This window comes from Podarcis melisellensis, assembly GCF_964234715.1.
Source record: "Podarcis melisellensis genome assembly, chromosome: 11".
NCBI classification, from domain to species: domain Eukaryota; kingdom Metazoa; phylum Chordata; class Lepidosauria; order Squamata; family Lacertidae; genus Podarcis; species Podarcis melisellensis.
In genome coordinates this window covers 2,519,447-2,543,126 of record NC_138543.1, presented here as the reverse complement: position 1 = coordinate 2,543,126, position 23,680 = coordinate 2,519,447, and the positions used below count along the sequence as shown (strand labels likewise).

The following is a 23,680-nucleotide window of genomic DNA, read 5'->3' as shown; positions in this document are numbered from 1 at the left end:
CAATGGGGAAGGACAGAGAGGAGCCAATGGAGATTGGTGGTGCTAGGGCTCAGAAGCCATCCCAGAGCCCTGTCCCTGGTGCAGCCAAAGCGAAGCCTCCTAGAGGAACCAGGAAGTGTTACATCTGTGACAGTGCGCACCATATGGCGAAAGAGTGCCCCCAGAGGCTCCAGAAGCACACTGCAGCGCTGGCAACTGTAACAGCAGAGGTGCAACCAGGGGAGCAGCTTCAGGGAAACGACAGTGCCTGGCTGGAAGCAGAGCTACTGGGGCTCAGCCAGGCGGATCTGTAGACAAGCCCCCAGCATCACTGCAGAGCGTGGACCCTTTGCCTCCCAAACCGGCAGTTCTGCTCACAGCAACACTCCAGTTGCCTGATGGGAGACTCCTCGAGGTTCCAATAACGATCGATTCGGGAAGCAACGCCGACTTCATGGGACTGCAGTTCGTTAAGCAGCACAACATGGCGCTCCTGCCTGCAACGACGCCTCTGAACGTGGTCACGGTGGACGGCAGGAAGTTGCTGGGGGGGCAAGTGGTGCAGCAAACCCCTCCCATGATGATGCAGATTGGCAACCATCGAGAGCTTATTAGTTTCAATGTCACCCACTTATCGGACACACCCATCGTGTTAGGCATGAGTTGGCTGGAGAGGCACAGTCCCGCGGTTGCGTGGTACCAGAGGCAGATCAACTTTTGTTCATCGTATTGTGCTCAGCATTGCTTTCAGACCGATCAGGGAGGAGAAGCTGAGCAGCCATTGCATCTGGGTATGGTGCAAACAGTGCCTCACAAGTACCAGGACTTCTTGGAGGTTTTCTGTGAGAAGGAAGCTGACAAGTTGCCGCCTCATAGACCTTACGACTGCGCGATTGATTTAGTGCCAGGGGCGCAATTGCCTGCTGCCAAGCTGTACTCCATGTCGGAGGACGAAATGCAAGAGCTTCGGGAGTTCATAGACCATAACCTCAAGCGCGGTTTCATCCAGGAATCTAAAGCAGCGGGAGGCAGCCCTGTTTTCTTTGTGAAGAAGAAGGACACGCCCCAAAAAAGGCTTATAGTGGATTACAGGTTCATCAACAGCTTGACTAAGCCCAAAGCTTTCCCCATGCCCAAGATTGACGACCTTTTAGCGACCGTCAGGAGGGGCAAGATTTTCACCAAGCTGGACCTACGTGGAGCTTACAATCTCATCCGCATCCGGAAAGGAGATGAGTGGAAGACCGCCATGTTCACCCCTCTGGGCACATACGAATACAGAGTCATGCCTTTCGGCCTCCAAAATGGCAGCCACGTTTTTCAAGCATTTATGCATCACGTGCTAGCAGGTCTCCTCTACAAAAAGTGTGTCTGCTTTCTCGACGATATCCTGATTTTCTCGGAATCGCCGGAGGATCACGATAAGGACGTGAGGGAGGTCCTGCAGAGGCTGAAGGAACACAGGCTGTACGCCAAGTTGGAAAAGTGCCAGTTTGATGTCAGAGAGGTTGATTTCCTTGGCTACAAGTTGTCCGACGAGGGACTGGCCATGGACAGGGCTAAGGTTCAAGCGCTGTTGGACTGGAAAAGCCCTCGAAATCGGAAAGAGGTCCAGAGGTTCATCGGCTTTGCCAATTTTTACCGCAAGTTTATTAAAGGCTTTGCGAACGCGACGGCGGCGATCACTGACACCCTCAGTTCCAAGAAGAAGAAGTTCGTCTGGACCGAACAAGCGGAGCGGTCCTTCCGGACGCTTAAGGGTCTTTTCGCCTCCGAAGAGCAGCTGCTCCACGTGAATCCCGGCAGACCCATGCGGGTAGAGACCGATGCGTCGGATAGAGCGGTTGGGGCCGTTCTTTTGCAAGAGGATTCACAAGGCAACTGGCGACCGGGTGCGTTCTACTCCCGGAAGCTCAGCAAGACGGAGCGCAATTATACCATATGGGACAGGGAGTTGTTGGCCATTCATGCAGCTTTCAAAGCGTGGCGACACTTCTTAATAGGAGCCAAGCACACGGTGCAGGTCCGCACGGATCACAAGAACTTAGAGTATTGGCGGACGGCTAAGTTGCAGACCCAGCGACACATGCGCTGGGCGGAGTTCTTTGCGGATTTCGACTTCAAAATAGAATACATCCCAGGAGACTCCAATGTTATTGCAGACGCGCTATCCCGAAAGCCGCAATACTTGGAGGAAGCAGCTCCAATCGCAGCAAAGCACATTTTCGCACCGCAGGCGTGGACGTGCGCTACCATCGCAGTCGACCTGGACGCGGTGCGACGCGCGTTGCAAAGGGATCAGTTTGCACAGTCTAAGATGGAGGAGCTACGCGGAGGGTCGCGACACAACGATGAGTTTCAATTACAAGATGGACTTTTGACTCGTAAGGGTGCCCTTTACGTGCCCACCGACGATCTTCGAGCCAAGGTTCTGCAACAGTTGCATGACGCCCCTAGTGCAGGCCATTTCGGCAAAGAAAAGACGATGGAGTTGGTGGCTAGAGACTTTTGGTGGCCCCAGATGAGAGGAGAGGTGGCGGACTACGTCGCCAGGTGTGATATCTGCCAGAGGTCCAAACCAGTGCACCAGAAGCAGGCGGGATTGCTAGAACCGCTGGAGACACCGCAGCAACCGTGGGAGAGGGTAGCGTTGGACTTTGTTACAGACCTGCCCAGCTCCAGAGGTAAGACGGCGGTGTTAGTGGTGGTGGACTTGTTCACCAAGATGGCGCACTTCATCCCTTGTGCCAAGGTGGCGACGGCAGAACAGACCGCAAAGCTCTTCATCGATCACGTCTTCAGAGTGCATGGACTTCCGCAGTCCGTCTTGTCCGACAGGGGGCGCCAGTTTGTTTCCACTTTCTGGCGAAAGCTTCTGGGCATCTTGCACGTCAAAATCAACCTGACATCGGCGAGGCATCCACAAACCAACGGTCAAGCGGAGAGGGTCAACGCGATCATGCAGCAGTACCTGCGGTGCTACGCCAACCAGCGACCTGCGGCGTGGGTGGACTATCTGCCGATGGCTGAATTCGCCTACAACAACACGAAACACGCTTCCACCGGGGTGACGCCTTTCTTCGCGAACAATGGCCGTCATCCCAGAACCTTCCCGAGATTTGCGGCACCAGGAGGGGGGGGGCCTCAAGATGCCGACCAGTTTGCAGCGGAGTTGCAAGAGGTGCACGAGGAGCTGCGGAGACATTTGGAGCTGGCAAAACAGGCGTATAAGGTGCAGGCCGATAAGCACAGGAGGGCGGGAGAGGACATCCAGGTTGGGGACTGGGTGTGGTTAGCAGCCCACGCGATGCCGGCCAGGTCATTGGCCAAGAAGAAGTTAGGACACAGGCAGCTAGGGCCATATCAAGTTGAGGCTAAGATCAATCCGGTGGCTTTTCGTATAGCCCTTCCGGAAGGTTCCAGGGTGCACCCGGTCTTTCATAGGTCGGTGCTCACTCCCTACAAAACCCCACACAGGTTTCAAGAGTCAGGAGCACCCCCAGAGCCACGTAGGAGGGCGCCTGAGAGGGGGGAATCGCCAAGACCAGAACCTCTTAACGAGGTCACAGAGATACTGGACTCAAGATGGGGGGAGGAGGGAGTTGAATATTTTCTCGCCAGGGAGGGCACACCAGCCGCTGCTAATAGTTGGGTGCCAGGCTACGAGTTAGACGAACCCCTTTTGAAAGAAGAGTTCCATGCACTTTTCCCACATAGACCCATGCCAGCTGAGTACTTTGATGACTGGCTTTTCACACCCACATTGTCAGATACCACGTTCAGGGGTTTCTCTTCCCCCGAGGAAAGAACACCAGAATCAAGCCCGCCCAGGGGATCGTGCTCGGGGGTGGACACGGAAACCCCTTATTGGTGGGAGGAGCAGCCAGAGGAGGAATGGCGTAAGAGGTGGCTGATAGGTCCTTGGCGGGCAGCACCGGAGGAAGTAGCGATGGAAGCAGAGACTGAGAAGCATTTGGGGGAAGAACCCGACTTCGAATACACTTACACAGAACTGCCAGCAGAGAACATTGACGTAGACGACCTGTATCCTGAGCCTACCCCCGAAGAGCCGCAGTTTCCACAACCGGTCCCCGGCGAGCGGGAGGGGGGAAGGGGGGGCTTCGAGGGGGGGATGGATGTCAGGGTTTCTGGGAGAGAGGAGGAGATGACAGAGGAGACGGAGAGCGAGTGGGAGGAGGGGCAGAAGGATGAGGAAGAAGATGACGGAATTCTGAGGGAATCCACGAGTCTGAGCAGCGAGTCAGAGGATTCTCAAAAGGGGGTTACCTTAATCAAGCAAAGGGGAGGAGAAGGGAGAAGCGGAGAGGAGCCCAGTGGAAGACAGAGGAAGCAAGAGACGTCTCAGCCGGAACGGAGTAAAGGGGGTGGAGTCGTCAGCCTCTCGGAGGGAGCAGGATTAGGAGAGAACAGAGAGAGGGGGTTGGAGCAGGGTGTTCAGCCGGAAAGGGTGGAGAGCAGAGCAGGGGGTGGTGTAGCGGTCGAAAGAAAGGTCAGCAGCAACGTACGCGCGCCAAGTTCAAACGTAGAGGCGCGCGGAAGTGGAGAGAGCTCAGGGGAGGAGCCCGGCCCTAAAGCCAGAAAGAGGGGGGAAGAGGCGGCAGAGGATTCAGCCTCAGGCGAGTCACGGAGAGAGGGAACCCAGGGGGGCAGGAAGACCCTGCGGAAAAGAAAGGAGAGGAAGAGGTGGTCTAGAGCCAGGCTATTAAGTTGGTGCGGAAGAGGGGAGGAGTCAGAGGGGACTACAACGGTCTAACGTGGCAGACGTACGGCCACAATGCTGAACTGTATGAGAAGCAGAAATCTTCAATAAACTTTTCCTGTAAATAAGCTGCAACGGAGTGAGGTCTCTTGTGAGCTGGGACCAGACCTGGGTGGCCGTGACAGCGTGTATCATTGCTTAAGGATACTGAGAGTTGCCTGAGAACTCATGGGTTCCAGGCCACACTATAATTGCACCATGGGTTTCTACCTGTGTCAGGCCAAATCTTTGCACAGCAGGTGCTTTTATCAACAAAGATCTCATAGGATGAATGGTTCTTCTCAGGTCTTAGACTGGTACGTCTGATATACTATGCACTAGCTTAGACCAGGGGAGGACTTTGGTAATATGGCACCCTGAGCAATGACAAAATTTGGTGCCCTGCCCAATATTTCATATTTTCATGCCCCCTCCCTCTCACCTTCCGTTCTGAGACCCCTTGGTTCAGCGCCTGCACGGGGAAACCTCACACACAGCCCTAAATCCAGTGTTGCGTAGACTATCTTGGGAAAACAAAGCCAAGAGTGTAGGGAAATAATGCCATTTAATTTTTTAACTATATATTCTACATATATAGTCTATATCTTCTGCCACTCTGCATGAAGGATGCTGAAAAATAGTTCTCTCTTTTTTTTTGTTCAGAGGCCAAAACAAGGCATGCTGCTGACAACATGGATAGTAGGCATTGTGGAGAAACCACACCGCTCTTGGAGGTTTCTAGTGGAGGCCGGTGCTGTAGGCTTTGGAAGTATCACAGAAGTAGCCCATAACCAGGCAGGGCTTGATCTTATGGCTCTTAAATAAACCTGTGCAGCCTCCACATAAGGACAATAATATGTTGAAATGAAGCAGAATGGGCAGAGTAGGGATAGTAGAAAGCCTTTGGCTTTGGAATCTAGTTTGAAATGCATCCAACTGAAAATAGGAACTGGAATTTAACTCCAGATGGTCTTTGATGGCTTCTCCCAGATGCAAGTTAAATATTTACTTACAGCATCAAAAGAATAGCATTTAGCGAACTCTCCCCCTCCTCAGAATGGAGTCTGGCTGTATCCATTCCTCCACCTAACTCTTAGCTGAAACTGAACCCTTCTTGGTTAATGATCCGTTTTCTTTCTGTAGCCACCCCTCCCCCAACCTTCAATCTCTCCCTCCCCCCACCCTCATTAGTTTAACTTGAGTTAATTAAGACTAGTAGTCGACCTTCAATCTCTTATGTGTTAAAACAGAACAATCCCAAACAGAAAGACACACAGACACAACTATGTGATTTCATTGTCTCAGGGAGACAGAAAGCCAGTGGGGCTTCCTTTATCAAGGCTAACATCTTCTCGATGCTTAATCTGGCTGGTTTTAAAACGTCCTGCAAATACAGGATCTAGGATAACAATCTGTCCGTGTTTCCTCTCACCGCCCCCATTTCATCATTGGTAAGAATGAGTGAATTGGATTGACATGGAGGTGATGGAAGAAGAGAAATGGTCTGGACGTCAAAATGACAATGTATATTTCATGGTTAACAGAATAAATGGTATGTGCAATAGCTGTGGGTATTTTCATCTGCTATGTCAAAAATAAGATCCTCCTCCCCCTCCCCCTCCAAGTGTATCATTCAGTTTCCTCCCAATGGAGATTTAGTGTTTGCTTGAAGGATCTGTTTCTATGAGTAACCTCACTTGATAAACAGGGGGATGAAGTAGGACTCTCGATAGCCACTTGTTGCGGCGACTGCTGTGTGCATATATAGAGAGAGGTCATGCGTGATGCTTTGACTGTAGTGTTGATCACAGACTATAGGACGCAGTGTGCTTTTGAGCGAAGCGCATCCCATCTAGGAACTCAACGTGCACGGGGAAAGGTAGGACCTTGGGTTCTTGATTATCTTTATATATTTCTTTTGGGGGGGAATTGGTTGAAATTGGCACTTAAATCATGCTTACTTTGGAGCGATCTCAGAGAAGATCCTTTACTGCTTATTTAGGAATGCTCTAATTGTATGTGCAATGCAAACAGCAATGCTATAAAATTGCAGCATGTAGATGTTGGCTTCCAAATGCATCTACACAACAGTGAATGGTGTGATATATGAAGACGGTCTGTTCAGTTTTTCTTTGAAAGTGAAAAGCAAACAGAACCATCATGCAAATAGTTTACAGTACACTTGAGAAGGAAGCAGACAGAATTGCTACCCAATGAAATAAAAGGAAATGAATTATATTATATACATTATATATATTATACACATTATATTTATTAGGAAGGATCTCTTGCTTGTTTATACTTCTCATTAGAAATGGCTGAATCTGAAATAGGAAAAAGTGAATTGCTGATGATGCCCAAGGTGCATATTTGTAATTATATCAGATGAAATTAGTAAAGCTGACAGGGGGAAAAAACCCTGCTTAAAAATGCCCCTAGATACTGATGTTTCAGAAGTGTTCCTAGAGTTCCTAAAAGCGATCCAGGCTAGGCAGAACATACTCAAATGCAGACAATGTATTGTTGACTTTAGTGATGTTGAAGTTGAAACAGGATTCATTTATTACAAAAACAGCCACTCTCTCCTAACTGTCCTTAGAATCTTGCATAATAACCCTTGAAGGATAGGCGGACGTCTTATGTAATAACATAATCATGTGAGCCTTTAAGTGGTTTATTTTTCCATTTCAGCTTTTGAAATGCAGATTCAAATGGTTCAAAATGTAGCTTTTGAAATTATTCAAAAGAAAACAGATTAGACTTTGGCATTCACCAGAGGTAGGAATCAGTGAAAGATGCTAGTAAATCTAATGTCTTAAGGGGCGTGCTACATACAAAAGTAAAATGAAATAAATGGATTGCAACATTTTTGTTTTAAGCAAAGCAGCTTTCTAAAATGTAAACTACTGTAGGAGATTTCCTCTATGCAAAGAAAGACAGAATAATATTTGCAATGTTAAGAACCCTGTCCTGTTATAATTTAGACTAAAGTTTTGACTTCAGATATTCAAATTTGTTCATGTACTAGACGTACCAATAGTTCTAGTGATGGTAGTCAGAAGAACCTGGAATACTTTTAATACATGTTCTTTGATAAATCACTCATTTGCCTTGCCTCACAATCTATGGAAGTAGGGGAGAAGATTCTGATTAATCTACATATAAATTTTACCCATATTGCTTGTAAAACAACTTCTTTGTGACTGAGTTTTCCTTGTTCTTCTTTGCAACATTTTAATATTCCTCCTGACAGATTAATTTACCCCAGCTGAATGTGCATCTCAAACTTAACCAGCAAGTCTGAACGTCGGCTGGATTAAAATAAATATATTTAAAAGTAAAATGAGTTATTATAAATAATATGACTAGGCATGTTTAAGATATTGCAGGTCTGAAAAGTCAAGGCAGAGGCACTAACCTTTGATGACTTTGAAGTTCACGGTTCAAACAGAAGCTTGTTAGTTTACAACACTACAAATAATTCATTTGTGATTATTTTGCAATCCTAGAACAGTATTTTAAAGGATTTGCTTTGCTTTGCCATTTGCCTTTGTATGTTTCATCACTTTTTGAAATAAACACATATAAAATGAAATATAATCATTCTTGAGTTTTTCACCCACTTTGACTATTTAATACTTCTTAATAACCTAGGCATAGTATTTACTCTGGGTTAAAATTTTATGGAGCCTTCCAATACAAATGTCTCATTTTCAAGCATTTCATTGATTTTCTTATCATGCTTTTATCTGTCTAAGCTCAACTGAAATATTAGGCTTTAAGATGATTTACACATCAATTATAAATTATGTTGGAAGTAAATGCCAATATTTTAACAGAATGTACTTCTGTTTTGGATGATACCCTAAGCACATTTTTGGAAGCAATCTCATATAAATAAAAACAGAGACTAAGGCTGCAATTCTAACCCTGCTAAACTGGGAGTAAGCCTCATTGAATTCCATAGGACTTAGTTAAGAGAAGACGAGGTTAGGATTGTGCAGCTATTTCTAGATAATGTAGATGACAGTCCCATTAATCTTAATCCTAAGAACATTGACCGTGATCTAACGTATGTACCAATAATTTGCTAATAGAACTTTCTAATTCTAAACTGAAGGTCCATTATAACCCCCATTTAAATTAAAGCTCCCACCATATCCTGCAGGATTTTCTCCTTGAGAATGCTTCCTACCATCCAGTTTGGGACTCCTGCCCTTTCAGTCATTTTAATATTCATGCTATAGATCGCTGAATAGTAGCCAATGTTTCCCTTCTGTTCTTAAATAGTTGGATATAGATTTTGCATAAGCAGTTTGCAGCTGCACAGAAGAATGTTTGCAGATAATAGTACAGTACACCCTTATCCTGAATGCATTCATTATTAGTTTGTTACTATCAAATGTTTCTATGGTGCTTACTTTGATATAAGGATATTAAGGATGGGCATTCCAGGTCCAAACACATTTACATGGAAGTAAGGCCAAGAGGTTTGGGGGGGGGTTTCCCCTCACCCCAAATTGTACTTGATACTTTTATGATCTAAAACACGCTAACACCCGATCTTATGCACATTTACAATGTGTTCTGCTGTGTTCAGAGTAGACTCGTTGAAATTAATGAACCCACTTTTTGTGTCCATTAACATCGATGGGTCTACTCTGTGTAGCACTAACTTTGAATACCACTCTCAGTTGTTCTGCAGAGCGTATTCCTAGGTAAGTGTACATAGACAGGATTACCACTTCAATGGTTTGTGCAGTTTACCTGGATCTTGTTATCTGTGACTTGCATCCTTCCATTCCCCCAGCTGTACAAGAGCCCCACCTTTACTTGTAACTGGGTTTTCAGGGGGTTCATAGCACCTCTCAAACACCTGCAGATTTTTTTTAAGCCCTACTTAAGAAAGCGCTAAGGACAAAGGGAACTGCCTGGTACCAAGATGGACCACTGATCCATTGAGCTCAGGATTGCCCACTCTGGGCTTTCAGAGAAGGGTCATTTGCCAGCCCTCTCTGGAGATACCAGGGATTAGACCGCGGATCTTCTGCGTTGCTCTGCCACTGAGCTATGGCCCTTTCTGAGCCCACTGTGATTCGAAAGTGTTTCTGTCACCTCCGTTGTAAAGTTTTCACGAGAGACCTGCTGCTTGGACACACTTTGGAACAGTTCTTGCAGGAGGTGGTGGTGGGGTTTTTTGTTTTAGTTTAACCAATAGTGAGCGTGATGTAGTCCCATAGTATGAGGCTACCATTTCTCCTTTAGCAATACAACACTTGCACGTCTAGAGACAATGGATAAAACAAAACCATTAGATGTACTGCTGGAAAGTGTTTAATGGTGAATGTATTTGTATTTCTTTAGAAACCAATTAAAAATTGGTTAAAATAAATAAAGAGATGAAAAGTTTTTTTAAAAAAAAGAACATGGGGGGGTTGTCTTTTGATGGGTGCGTGCTCTTCCCTCCACCACCATAGTATAATTTTCCTTCTTTTTTAAAAAAGAAACAAGTAAGCCCCCCCCCCCGGCAATTTCAATTCCTTATTGCAACATCACATTCTGCTTTCTAACATTATAATAAGATTGGCACTGAGACTACCAAAGCACTAAGAGGGAAGATGCCTCTGTCTTTCTGCAGGGCATCTGTGGGGCGAATTGTTGCCTATATTGATCCTCCATAAATTTAAGTGCAGTCCCCGACATCGAGACTAGTGGTCATCCCCACATCTTCTTTTCTCTCTTCTGAATCTTCTACCAACCATCTTCATTGCATGACTCTTGGGAAAGGAAGGGGGGAAATGGTATCCACACCGTGGGTTGTTTTATAAATCTGTATCATGTCAGTCCATCCTCACCCCCCCCCCCAAACTATGAGGACTCAACACTTGACCTTTTCTTATAGGCAAGCTCCTTCAAACTCGTGATGATTTTGACTGCTTTTTTATTCTTTTTCTAGCTCTACTGTTTCATATTTGAGATGTGGTGATCAGAACTAAACACCTGATGCCAGTTGCAGCCACGGCATAGATGTATAAAAATGCATTATGATGCTGTCTGGTCTATTTTCAGTTTCTTTCTTCCTAATCCCAAGCATGGAATTTACCTTTCTCACTACTGCCACACACTAACCATGTTTTCACTGAGCTGCTAACCTACCACAATCCCAAGCTCTCTTTCCTGGTCAATCACTGCCATCAGTAAATATGTGAAACTAGGATTTATTTATTTTTGCCCCACTGTGCTTGCTTAACACATATTTACACCAAACCACATTTGCTATTTTGTTGTGCATCCTCCTTTCAACAAAAGATCCTTTGAATCTCTTAAGGAACTCATCTGATTGCATGTCTGTCAACAACTTCAGTGTGCTTTTTATTAAATATATGTGGTTGTATGCAATGCTGCCCATGTGTGAAAAAAATGGAAGTCTGCTCACACTGTGGAACTTCACCTTCTTTTCATTCTCCCTAGAGCCCCCTGCACACACTCAACATCTATCCCTGAGGGTTGGGCGAGGGGCTCTGAAGTAAATTTGGGGGGCATGCAGGGGAAAAGAAAGTGACTATCTAGTGTGTGAACATAAATCTGTTCATTCAACTTATTCTTCTGGATCAGAACAAAAGGCCATCTAGGCAAAGGCATCCTGTTCTCACAGTGGCCAATCATACCTATGGAAAGTTCAACAGCACTTTCCTCATCTGGATTCAGCCCCTGGACCATTGCCAGACCAGGCATCAGACTTCCCATACCTCAACCAGTATAATAAGAGACCAATAAGACTGGGTTTGGGGTCAAAACAGGCCACAACTTTATAGAATACAGATGAAAGAGGTTTGGCTTGGGCATGGGGCAATCTAAATACTTCTGGTCTGCTCAGTGGCGTAGCATGGGGGTGCAGGGGGGGCCGGCCGCACCAGGTGCAACATCTGGGGGTTAGGATTAGGGGGCGCAAATCCACGGGTTAGGGGGCACAAATTACTTGCCTTGCCCCGGGTGCTGACAACCCATGCTAAGCCACTGGGTCTGCTTGCCGAAAGTGGCGCGTTGTCAATCCAGGTGGGGGTTCCCAGACTTACATCCAATAGGATGACCCCCGCAGGGACCACCATCTGGGGGAATGCCTTCGGCCCTGGCCCTGCCAGGGCACGCGGACATGGCCACTGCCCCCTGATCCCTTTAACGGGATACGCCAGCGTTTGGAGGGGCAGGTGGAGACTACAACCTCCTGTCCATCCAAAACAAAGGATTGCCCCAATGCTCAACCAGTTGTGATGATTGCTATGAGGTAGGCAAAGCCACTGGGTCAGTGCCAATTAGCCCAGTGGGCAAATTCCTACCCAGCCCCTTAAAGGACGGTGACCACCGTAGCCACAGCAAAGGCATTGACTCTCAGCTTAAACCGAGGGTGGGTAGGCAGGGAAACCTGGCACAGGAACAAACAGGCTGAGACCCCAGGTGCTGGCTGCTTAAATGGGCAAGGAGCAGATCTGAGAGAAGTCCACTTTTGGCTCCATTGGCTCCACGCCCGGCACAGCCCAAGTCCCATTTGCCAAAGCAGGGTGCAGGTAGGATCCAGTTCCGGATAGGGAGGGGATCACAATTTGAAATCCCGCGTCAGGGCCCCAGTGAAGCCTCCTCCGTCCCACAATGCCGCCGCACGAAAAGGGGTGAGCGGGCTTATAAAAAATGTTGATATATTTCAAGCAATTTGTTTAAGGCATGTGCTTTTAAGATGTGCATGTCCTTATTTGACCTATCTTGACCAAGCTCTGAAAAAAATCAGTAGATCAGCACTGTACACAAGCACAATGCAGTCTTTGCTAAATCATTGCTCAGATGATACAAACTTCCTCTGTAATAAGTTTAGGCTTATCAGTGATTTTCAGCCTTTGGCCTTGAAATAAAATTCAGCCCATATATTGCTTTGCATTTACTAGTTGGCACCAACCCTGACAAGAGTCAATGGAAGCGGCATTAGATTTTCTAGATTATGTTTATTTTATTTTATTTTGCTTGTCTAGCTCAGCATATATTGCTTTGACTGTGGACTATTTATTATAGCCCTTCAAACATCTTTCATTGTGAATTATTACTAGGGCAGAGGAGGATGGGACAATCTGTCAAATTCCTCTTTCTCGTTTTTCCAGTCTCCACATTTCCACATCTGATTGCAATTTTTTAAATGTCCTCATAAAAATTAGTAATAGTTTCCCTTTACATATTTTGTGTGCAATTTTACCTAATATTCACTTGTTCACAAGCAATTTTCCCCAATATAATGCAGTTTTGGATTTTATTACACTAATATTTGAGCTTTTATGTGTTTATGCTTTTAAAGGTTCACCTTTAAATGTGAACTGAACCACATTTTTCTACCGTCTGTCTCTAACCTATGAGTCCTACTGTTGCAACCTCGTTTGGGGTTTTAAAGCATCTCCCTTTTATGGATTATTGTAGTGGAGACTTTGAGGATAAATAAAGTTCATGCATTATGCTAGAAATATGAGGTAGGGTGTGCTTTTGTTGCCTAGGCAACAAGAGGTCACTTCCCGTGTAATTTCTGCTAGAAATTACAACACAGGAATTACAACACAGGAATTACACGTACAGGAAGAAAGGGGAATGTCTCTTTCTGATTCACCAGGCAAAGCAAGGATACTTTCTTCTCTTCCTGCACTATAATGCATGTAAGTCACAGCCCAGAGGTGGAAGTGAGGAAGAATCACCCAAGTGTCTTGACAACTGGGCAACTTTCTGTCTCTTCCTTCTGTATACCACAGCCTGCGTATCCCTGCAACACAGTTCAGAAAGAAAGGGAGATTGCTGCCAGGGTGCAGTGAACCCACCCCATCTAGCCAGAGCAGAAAAACCAAGAACCACCGATAACCTTCTTGGATTTAAATTAGGCCACAACTTTATTGATTGCAGATGTAAATGAGTTTTTGCTTGGTGCTGGGTAGCTACCATCTCCTCCAGCTTACCTGCTGGAGGGATATCAGGGTTCAAGACTGATTTGGGGTTCACCTATGACATACATCAAATAGGTGCAATTCCCACAGACTTGCCACGTTGGAGAGTGCTATGGTCCTCAGCCATTGCCTGGACGTATGGACCTCCCCAGGCATCCCCTTAACGGGGTTCCCCACCACCAAGGAGGTAGAAGCAGAGGTTTCACAATTTCCCCTCTGCCAAAGACTAGGAATTTACCCAATGCCATATCCGCACATGTTGTGATGATTGCTGTGAGGTAGGCGAAACCCTCAAAACAGGCCAGTTCTTCGGATGAGAAATTTTCCTCCCTAACCCCACATACAGCAACCATAAGAACCATAGCAAGGTCTATCAAATACCACACAATTGCACAACAGAACAGTGAAAACCATGAAAATATGGGTGGGAGGGAGGGAGATCTGCAGGCAACTGTGGTCTCAGGTGAAGCCCAGACCAGTTTTTGTACCCAGGGAGTGGACCTGGGTGAAGACTCCACCAGGAAGTCTGCCTCAGGTCCACCCCCATTGCCACTCCCCCAAGCCCAGCTATGATTGGGCCAAATTGCAGGTGGGCAAATTTGCTAGGAGAGACAGGAGAGCCATCTCTCAATGGCTGTTGGAGCCAGAGACTGGGAGCCAGGCAAAGAAGATGGGGAGAGGGGCTATGTTGGGCTGCAAAAACCACATCACATCTGAAGAGATGAGTGGATATTCAGCTTGAGGTCTAAGCAGCTGGGTGACTCATCCTGCCCACCCTGCACTGTGCCACAACTTGCTTCTTATATGGTTGTAAAGTTTACAAACAATCACAGAAGACATGAATTAATTGCATATGTGAAGTTTATATGAGGGTATTTTGAACACCACAAACCCCTTTTCAGTGGTGGAGCTTCATGCTCTGGCACTGGTGGGGGGTGGAGAGCAGGCGGGGGCGGGGTGTAGTGTGTGTCCTGGGGGCAGGGCATGCCACCTGCAGTGGCGGGGCGCCTCGCGCAGGCAGGGGGGCAGCCACGATGGAACCCCACCGGGATCAAGCTGCTGGGGGCGGTGCGCTCCCCCCGCACTCCTCTTCCTCTGCCAGTGCCCGCTTTCATTCTAAAGTCTTCACTTGGTGATGCTTTGACTCAGCACAAATTCTTATTGTAAGAACTAATTCTTACTATGAGTGATTGCTTAAAATGCCCCACATACTTTGCTTACCACGACACTGTATGCATTCTTTTCCAAAATGCAATGTGCAATAATGAGTGCTCACACCTTTCTTTGTGGGCGCCCTTTGCAGGACCGCATGCAGCACCTCTGGCCACATAGGACTCACCAGCTGGTTGGGCTGGCCCACCTCCTTGTCATAGTCATTGGGGGTTCCCACCAAACCCCAGTTAATCTATCAGCACCTTTGTGAGGTGTGGCCAGTTGCATAAATAGGAGGCGGAGCTGGCAGCAAGCATGTAGTTGGACAAAGAGAACAGACATATAAAAGTTATGACGCTGGAAGATGAGCCCCTCAGGTTGGAAGGCGTCCAACATGCTACTGAGGAAGAGCGGAGGACAAGTACAAGTAGATTCAGAGCTGATGAAACGGCTGGGCCAAAGCTGAAAGGTCGCTCAGTTGCAGATATGCCTGGAAGCGAAAGAAAAGTCCAATGCTGTAAAGAAAAATATTGCATAGGAACCTGGAATGTAAGAACCATGAACCTGGGTAAGTTGGAGGTGGTCAAAAATGAGATGGCAAGAATAAATATTGACATCCTGGGCATCAGTGAACTAAAATGGACGGGAATGGGTGAATTCAGTTTGGATGACCATCACATCTACTACTGTGGGCAAGAATCCCGTAAAAGAAATAGAGTGGCCCTCATAGTCAACAAAAGAGTGGCGAAAGCTGTACTGGGATCCTATCTCAAAAATGATAGAATGATCTCGATACGAATCCAAGGCAGACCTTTTAACATCACAGTAATCCAAGTTTATGCACCAACCACTGGTGCTGACGAAACTGAAATTGACCAGTTCTATGAAGACTTACAACACCTTCTAGAAATGACACCAAAGAAGGATGTTCTTCTCATTATAGGGGATTGGAATGCTAAAGTAGGGAGTCAAGAGATAAAAGGAGCAACTGGCAGGTTTGGCCTTGGAGTTCAAAACGAAGCAGGGCAAAGGCTAATAGAGTTCTGCCAAGAGAACAAGCTGGTCATCACAAACACTCTTTTCCAACAACACAAGAGACGACTCTACACGTGGACATCACCAGATGGGCAGCATCGAAATCAGATTGATTATATTCTCTGCAGCCAAAGATGGAGAAGCTCTATACAGTCAGCAAAAACAAGACCTGGAGCTGACTGTGGCTCAGATCTTCAGCTTCTTGTAGCAAAATTCAAGCTTAAACTGAAGAAAGTAGGAAAAACCACTGGGCCGATAAGATACAATCTAAGTCAAATCCCTTATGAATACACAGTGGAAGTGAGGAACAGGTTTAAGGATTTAGATTTGGTGGACAGAATGCCTGAAGAACTATGGGTGGAGGCTCGTAACATTATACAGGAGGCAGCAACGAAAACCATTCCAATGAAAAGGAAATGCAAGAAAGCAACAAGGCCTTACAAATAGTGGGGGAGAGAAGGCAAGCAAAATGCGAGGGAGATAGTGAAAGATACAGGAAATTGAATGCAGATTTCCAAAAAATAGCAAGGAGAGACAAGAAGGCCTTCTTAAACGAGCAATGCAAAGAAATAGAGGAAAACAATAGAATGGGGAAAAACAGAGATCTGTTCAAGAAAATTGGAGATCTGAATGGAACATTTTGTACAAAGATTTCCATAATAAAAGACAAAAGTGGAAAGGACCTAACAGAAGCAGAAGACATCAAGAGGTGGCAAGAATACACAGAGGAACTATACCAGAAAGAAATGGATGTCTCGTACACCCCAGGTAGTGTGGTTGCTGACCTTGAGCCAGACATCCTGGAGCGAAGTCAAATGGGCCTTAGAAAGCACTGCTAATAACAAGGCCAGTGGAAGTGATGATATTCCAGCTGAACTATTTAAAATTTTAAAAGATGATGCTGTTAAGGTGCTACACTCAATATGCCAGCAAATTTGGAAAACTCAGCAATGGCCAGAGGACTGGAGAAGATCAGTCTACATCCCAATCCCAAGAAGGGCAGTGCCAAAGAATGTTCCAACTACCGCACAATTGCACTCATTTCACACGCTAGCAAGGTTATGCTTAAAATTCTACAAGGCAGGCTTAAGCAGTATGTGGACCGAGAACTCCCAGAAGTGCAAACTGGATTTAGAAGAGGCAGAGAAACCAGAGACCAAATTGCAAACATGTGCTGGATTATGGAGAAAGCTAGAGAGTTCCAGAAAGACATCTACTTCTGCTTCATTGACTATGCAAAAGCCTTTGACTGTGTCGACCACAGCAAACTATAGCAAGTTCTTAAAGAAATGGGAGTGCCAGATCACCTCATCTGTCTCCTGAGAAATCTCTATGTGGGACAAGAAGCTACAGTTAGAACTGGATATGGAACAACTGATTGGTTCAAAATTGGGAAAGGAGTATGGCAAGGCTGTATATTGTCTCCCTGCTTATTTAACTAATATGCAGAATTCATCATGCGAAAGGCTGGGCTGAATTAAGATCGCCGGAAGAAATATCAACAACCTCAGATATGCAGATGACACAACCTTGATGGCAGAAAGTGAGGAGGAATTAAAGAACCTTTTAATGAGGGTGAAAGAAGAGAGCGCAAAATATGGTCTGAAGCTCAACATCAAAAAAAACGAAGATCATGGCCACTGGGCCCATCACCTCCTAGCAAATAGAAGGGGAAGAAATGGAGGCAGTGAGAGATTTTACTTTCTTGGGCTCCATGATCACTGCAGATGGTGACAGCAGTCACGAAATTAAAAGACGACTGCTCCTTGGGAGAAAGGTGATGGCAAACCTAGACAACATCTTAAAAAGCAGAGACATCACCTTACCAACAAAGGTCCATATAGTTAAAGCCATGGTTTTCCCAGTAGTGATGTACGGAAGTGAGAGCTGAACCATAAAGAAGGCTGATCGCCGAAGAATTGATGCTTTTGAATTATGGTGCTGGAGGAGACTCTTGAGAGTCCCATGGACTGCAAGAAGATCAAACGTATCCATTCTTAAGGAAATCAGCCCTGAGTGCTCACTGGACAGATCGTGAAGCTGAGACTCCCTGGAAAAGACCCTGATGCTGGGAAAGATGGAGGGCACAAGGAGAAGGGAACGACAGAGAACAAGCTGGTTGGACAGTGTTCTCGAAGCTACAAGCATGAGTCTGACCAAACTGTGGGAGGCAGTGGAAAGACAGGAGTGCCTGGCGTTCTCTGGTCCATGGGGTCACGAAGAGTCGGAGACGACTAAACGACTAAACAACAACAAAATAGGAAGTCACTGGCCACGCACTGAAAGATTGTCAGTGAACTCTCCTGCGTTGCGGGGATATGGGATGGGCTGCCTGCGTACACAAGCATCTTGCAGCGCACTCTCCCATATCCCATTCACCTTGAGGAGCCCCTGTTCCCTAGCTGCAGGCTGGGAGGGATACGTGCCCAATGCCTAAGCCAAGGTCTTCCTACATCTGAAAGGTTTAATAAAGTTGTGGCCAATTTTTAATTCCATAACACGTTGTCACAAGTCATTATTCTTTCTGGTGGTCTCTTGGGGTCAGGGGGTCTCCGCCTGGACATGCAAAGAAGAAATTCACCCCTTGCACAAGAGGGTTATATTTTTAAAGATGTGATTTGCTTGGTGTGAACCACAATACACATTGTGCCATTCCCAAACTACAGAGTTTGAGTGCGAACACTGTAACTCTAGACAAATATTTGCCACGGCAGCGCACAGCCTCATAGGTAAAACATGTCTTGCCTTGGTAGGAACTCTCCCCTGCAAGCAAAACCTTTTCTGTGCACACAGCAGGAAAACTGTTTGTGCACCTGTGCACAGAGCCTTTCCCATAACAGAAGTTAGCAGAAAACTCACCATGCGTGCTTTGGATTGTGTCCAATAAGAACAATTCAAAGAAAGGGGTGCCAAAGTCTCACTGGGATCGATAGGAACTCAGCAGACAATAAAGTCTTTGCATTCCATTTCTTCCAGTGACACTCCAGAATACCTAACTTTCTATTAATCATTCCTTGTCTGTTTGGAAACTTGTCCTGGTGGAATCTGATCTGTTTGCTGGCACAATTATTATAACCCATAAGCTTTGTAGTAAGTGGAAAGTCAGTAATATTGGTGGATGCTTTATATATTAAGAAAATTTTAAAATGCCAAAGCAAGCATTCATAGCTGTTTTGCCACCTGAGACAAAGCAGGAAATGGCAACCCTCAAAAAATCAAAGTATATAGCATCCAAGTCAATTTATTTTGACACCTGAAGCAGAAAAATCCCATAACTGCAGCAACCTGTGTCTAGCAGTTAAGTATGGAAAGTGGTTTCAGGAAGACTGCAAGTAGTACTGAGCCCAATGTTGCTCTGGGTCTTATGTCCTGCTCTACCTGGAGAGACCCCTGAAAACTGAAGGGGAAATTGCAGAGCGGGAAGGGGCTGCTGGCAGGGGCCTCATATGGCAGCATGTGGCTCATGAAACTGGAAACTCCATGCATCCCCTAACTCCAGAAGGGGTGCATTCAGCGGAGGAGACAATTCTAACCAAACCATTTATATATAGTACTAACCAAACAGTTTCATGTGACTTCCAAACTCTGAAATGCAGGCACTGCACATATTATCACAACAATGTATTCTGTCATATCTAATCATGCTGACTGGATATATCTTCCAAATGCAGTCTTTCTTCAGGATGTCAAGGTTTTGGACAACCATATCTTTGTGCTGTGGTACAGTCAGCATTGGAAGATAACATGCGGTCAGTGCGGCTAGAGAGATATATTGTTGTCATCATTTGCACGGTGTCTGTTTTCCAGTGCTGTGAAACTACAATTATTCGCTTACTGTATGTTCTATTGGCTACAGGCCACATACATATTCTTTGTAAAGTTCTTAACTCTTTTCATATCTATGTTATAGAAACACAATATGTTCATTTAAAATCTTAACTTTATGTATTCTTTTGCAATTTGGGGTATTGCCACATCCCAACAGTGTGAGGAAAGTCCTGCTTTGTTCCTTTCATGAATGGTAGGGTCAGCCCAAGACATTTTGCTCTCTGAGGCAAAGGCTGATATGGTGCCTCCTGCCCATTTCTCACATCGATGTCCGCAAGACTGACAGCTGAATCTTACTTCAGCACTGATGACAGAACCAGCACCTCACCTGAGGGGAGAAGACTAGCTTAGGGGACACAGGGCAGGCTCACCTCAGGGAGTTACATCACTCCAACACCCAAAGGCTACAGGCTTGAAGTTCTTTCTAGGGACTGAACCCAGATTGTGGTAGTAGCTAAGAATGAAATGCTTTTCACCCGATGCCACTCTTTTTTCCGACAGAAACTGTCTTGCCTTTATGCAGTTGGAGTATGTATTTTGTAACGTGCCCCATGGCTTATTTCTGGAGTGGCTTTGGCACTACCAAGGATTTGCTGGAACAAGCAAAACTGTGAGGGCTTTGAGCTAAACTGGAAGGACAGGACAGGACAGGTTGGTGGTGTGGTTCTGGGCAGCTAGCCATCTTGCTCAACAGGTGAACAGACCTTGGTCCTCCTGACTGAGGTATTTGCAGGGTGTGAACCTTGAATCTGGTTTCAATCTCACAGTGCAGCTCTGGGGCTTATAAAGTAATAACAATAAAGTGCCAACTAGACTTGTGCAGAGTGTTTTTATTCACCTCCAGTTGACTGCATCCACTTTTCAATCTTTGAATGAGAAAAGACTTGCAGCTTACAGCAGAGTTGCCATTTTTATTGATCCCGTTCCTTTGTCTTTCACAGCAGCCTGCTAGGAGAAATTAAGCAAGTGGAACTGTCTCTGTCGTTAGCTCTGCACACCATGAATTTTAGGTTGCTGATGAAGGCAAAGCAGCAGAGCCAGTAACGGCACAATATTTATGCAAGTGAATTCATGGAAAGCAATGCTTTTCAAATGCACATAAACTGGTTATATTATTCTGCTTTCTAACTACATGCAGGAACAGGGAAAATAAAACCTTGCAGAGGCTGGTGTGTGTGTGTGTGTGTGTGTGTTCAGTATATGTGCACAGCATACTGGTGCATCTGTGGATGAGCACAAGGTTGGATTTGTCCATCTCTTTTTATGAAACATTATATATTAGATAGAAATCTTTAAGAGACGCCAGATATGTTATAAGGCGAACAGCTCTGTGCCAACCATCTTGTGTTGCAATATGCAGGGCTAAAGGGCAAGGCTGAGCACTTCAAAACCTGGCTGATGTTTCTGAGCATTACCACACCCTGCATCTAGTTTATACCAAAAAATTGCCAGTCATGGAGGGAGGGAGAACATTTTGCACAGAAAGGCAAGGCAGCCCAATCAACATGACATGCATTTCACAAGGAAGGTTGCCATCTCTATCCCCCCCCATTCCCCCCCTTTAAGTGGCAGAAATCCAGTTAATGTAGCATTCTTCCTAAATATTTTTGGATCTTCTTTTTTGGGAGGGGTGGGGGAGACTGAACTAGGTGCAATGTATAGTCAGGAGAAAGGTTTTGCTGTTTGCCAGAACTTTACTGCCTAGTCGTATGCATCTTTAAGGAATGAACTCTCAAATATATACTAACCTGATGTCACAATGCCCTGCACAAATGCTGCTTGTCCTGTCACAAAATCCTTCCAGTGGACACCACCTCTTCTACCTTGGCAAAGTGATAATTGCCCCAAGCACCCATCTCTGAAGGTCTCCTGCATACATGACCTGCCTGCTGCTGTCCTAGGTTCCCTCCCATGGATTGGACTCCCCCCCTGCAATGAGAAATGGACAAATCTCTTGGTTTCACTTTCCCATTTTTCTAATCTCAAATTCATTTCTGCAATCCATTTGTGATTTTTGTTTGTTCATGGGGTGTCCAGAACACTGTCTAGTGCTGTTATGTTGAATGAATTTCAGTTAGCAAGTTTTGAGGACATGGACAATGTGTTTGGATCAGTTAGGACTTGCACTCTGGATCCATACCTCTCTTGGCTGATAAAAACTAGCAGGGAGGGGACAGCTGGCTGGGCCAGGGAGGTGGTTAATACCTCTTTACAAGAGGGGGTGGTCCCTGCCTGTTTGAAGGAGGCAGCAGTAAGACCACTCCTTGAGAAGCCCTCCATGGATTCAGAAAAATCTAAGGACTCAGCTACATTAGTCCAAAAACAGCGTTTTGAATTTGTTATAAACATGCAACACCAGATGGCACCAGAGAGAGAGAAAAAATCTATGCAAATTTTACATAGCATTTTTTTCTTTTGTTATAATGATTTAATTTCTGACTTATTTATAGTGGGGGCGTTTTCCCTGTGTGTAGATCCACCCTACCATCGACCATAGCATCCTACTGGCGCTGCTTTGTGGTGGTTCTGGTCCTACATGAATGGTGATGCTTGAATAATGCTCTTCAGCTCTGTGGAATCCTCAACATGGGGTTCCCCAGGGTTTAATTTTATCCCCTATGCTGTTTAACCTGAAACAGAGTTTGGAGGAGGTTGTCAGCAATGTGCTGACAACATGCAGCTCTACTTCTCCTTTACATCTGCAGCTGAGGCAGTGGAAGTGCTGGATCATTGTCTTGCCTCAGTAATGGACTAGATGAGAGCCAACGAACTGAAGCTCAATCCAGATAAGACTGAGGCTCTGTTACTGGGTGGCTCCCTAGACCGGATGGCTGGGAGGTTGCCTGCTCTTGATGGGGTTACACTTCCTCTGAAGGAGTGGGTATGTAGCTTGGGAGGACTCCTGGATCCTTTGCTGTCACTTGAGGCTCAGGCAGCCTTGGTGGCATGGAGTGTCTTCCATCAGCTTCAGTTGGTGGCCCAGCTGTGCCACTATTTGGACAGGGATAGCCTAAGTTTTGCTGTCTATGTTCTGGTCACCTCTAGGTTATATTACAGTGGTACCTCGGGTTACATATGCTTCAGGTTACATATGCATATAGCGGAGTTACAGACTCCGCTATCCCAGAATTAGTAGCTCGGGTTAGGAACTTTGCTTCAGGATGAGAAAAGAAATCATTCTCCAGTGGCGCGGCGGCAGCGGGAGGCCCCATTAGCTAAAGTGGTGCTTCAGGTTAAGAACAGTTTCAGGTTAAGAACAGACCTCCAGAACGAATTAAGTACTTAACCCGAGGTACCACTGTACTGCAAAGTGTTATACAAAGTGTTACAGAGTGTTTGGAAACTTCAGCTGGTGTAAGAATTCATTAGACAGGTTGCTCACCAGGGCAAGATGGTTTGAGCATATAATGCCAATGACTGCATTGGCTGCCAATTAGTTTCCAGGCCCAATTCAAAGTGCTGGTTTTGACCTGCAAGCATTAAATGGCTCAGAACCACAATACCTGAAGGACCGGCCCATCTGAGGACCTTCTTTGTGTGACCCCTCCATGAGCAGCAGCTCAGAGGGTGGAAACATAAGAACAGGCATTTTCAGCAGTGGCTCCCTGTTTATGGAATGCTCTCCTTAGGGGGGCTGCCTGACACCTTCATTACAGATCTTTACGTGCCTTGGGCTGAATAAACATTATACAGTATAGCCTTTTAAATGTGTTTGTGGGGTGGGGGTTATTGGTTTGCTTTTGTTTTATTATGTATTTCGTGTTTTCATTTTCTATGTTTATGTTGTGTGAACCACCCTGTGATCTTTGGAATTTAATATTAATTTAATAAATGATAAAAATGAAAATTTATCAGTGTTTTAGTGTGATTTTTTCCTAATACATATCCATATTTGTATGCTATTTTGCAAGCAATTTCCTCTTATACAATGCATTTTATGTGTTATGTTATGTTTTAT

General features: G+C 45.7%; 1 protein-coding gene across 1 annotated transcript in view; it reads left to right on the top strand.

Moving 5' to 3' along the window:
• Nucleotides 1-6,509: 6,509 nt before the first annotated feature.
• The window catches only part of ALDH1A1 (aldehyde dehydrogenase 1 family member A1), a 61,216-nt gene continuing 44,045 nt past the window's right edge, over nt 6,510-23,680 (top strand). Inside the window, exon 1 of the mRNA XM_081930661.1 lies at nt 6,510-6,617. The gene's annotated coding sequence lies outside the window, so the exon portion shown is untranslated. The remainder of the gene's footprint in view (nt 6,618-23,680) is intronic.